The sequence below is a fragment of the Perkinsus marinus genome (assembly GCF_000006405.1).
Source record: "Perkinsus marinus ATCC 50983 genomic scaffold scf_1104296944656, whole genome shotgun sequence".
NCBI lineage: Eukaryota > Perkinsozoa > Perkinsida > Perkinsidae > Perkinsus > Perkinsus marinus.
The window spans coordinates 1-1,374 of NW_003211333.1; the positions used below are offsets into that span (position 1 = coordinate 1).

Below are 1,374 nucleotides of genomic sequence, written 5' to 3' on the forward strand. Positions count from 1 at the left end.
ATCCCTTCTCGGACGTACCGTCGTCAACCATCCCGCGGCCAAGAGTCTGATTGGGCCTTAAACGCGTACCTGAGATCGCGAACTGCTACTATATCTCTCGCATGGTAGGCAGCATTCCATCTCAATTGATAACTCCAACTGGTAAGGTTCTCATCGCATACTACAGCTAGCTCGGCACAAGCTGCACAACTTTTTCGTGACATCGAAGTTCCTGCTTGCAAGCACATTTTGAAACCGCATGCGGCGGCTCGTGAATTTGGGCTGTTGGTTCATCTCCGCAACGCGTTCTGAGGTACCGGGCGGTCATTCATCATTCCTGCAAGGAATTCTACTCTAGGTGAATAACTCTTTTCTATGCACGGACAACGCTTTATTAACGTTCTTTTTCCCCTGAACTGGCACGGTTGGGCCAATCGCGCGGAATGGTACGAAAACCCCGTTTCTGTTTAGTGGAAATTTTTCGGTAAGACTGATCTATGCAGTCGGTAAGCTGCACCTCTCAGTTTAATAACCATCTCGAGTGTATTGTGATGAATAGCAGCACCTTGTTTCGATCAAGGGACCTTTAGGTTATGAGCCCAACACGCTATCCACTGCGCCAAGCTGCTCATGCGTACAAACTCCTGTATCGCCCTGACGTGCTGAGCATAACTATTCCACGATAGCCTGGAGACCCTTCCCACGTTGATACGAACTGCACCGCCCGGGAATCGAACCCGGACCATCTGCTTGGAAGGCAGATATCCTAACCATTAGACCAAGGGTGGGGGGAAAAATCGAGAAAATGGCCCGGGAAAAAATGAAAGAAGGAAAAAAGGGGGAAATGAAGAAAATAAAAGGGGGGGAAAGAAGGGGAATGGAAGGAAGGAAGAGGAGGATGCTCATCAGTTAATCGTGAAGTGCATAGAATGCTTGTTATATCTATTCTTTGCATGAAATCCAGTTAGCGAGAAAATCTGATAATTCCCCGTGTATCTATTTCCAAATCATATCACGGGTTCGAGTCCCACAGTCGGCACTTTTCCAACAGTTTTCTGGCATTTCCCGACGGGAAATTCCCGTGTTGCTTACTGAGCTTCAGTCTGAAGCTCACTCCTCCAGTTATGTGATATAACTTTTATCATGATTCATGATTATTGCTCCCTATTGGCATAACACAAATCATTGTCAAGTTAAGACACAGTTCGACAGAGCTGGCAGTCAACTGATAATGTGATCCAGCAGCATTCGATCAGACTATCAGGCCTTCAATATGTGATCACATTAATCATCGTTTCAATCGCAGAACTGGGAGAATATACCCGCGCCTGGGAAACATCGATCTCATGAATTCGACACACCTTTTCAACTACCTCCGATAGTGTTAGCAGCAAC

General features: G+C 46.6%; 2 non-coding genes across 2 annotated transcripts; both read right to left on the reverse strand.

Annotated features, from left to right (window-relative positions):
• Positions 1-535: 535 nt before the first annotated feature.
• Positions 536-608, reverse strand: Pmar_PMAR016031. The gene has a single exon. It is a non-coding gene; the product is annotated as a tRNA-Met (tRNA).
• Positions 609-695: 87 nt separating this feature from the next.
• Pmar_PMAR016032 lies at positions 696-767 on the reverse strand. Its single transcript has one exon. It is a non-coding gene; the product is annotated as a tRNA-Gly (tRNA).
• Positions 768-1,374: the final 607 nt, after the last annotated feature.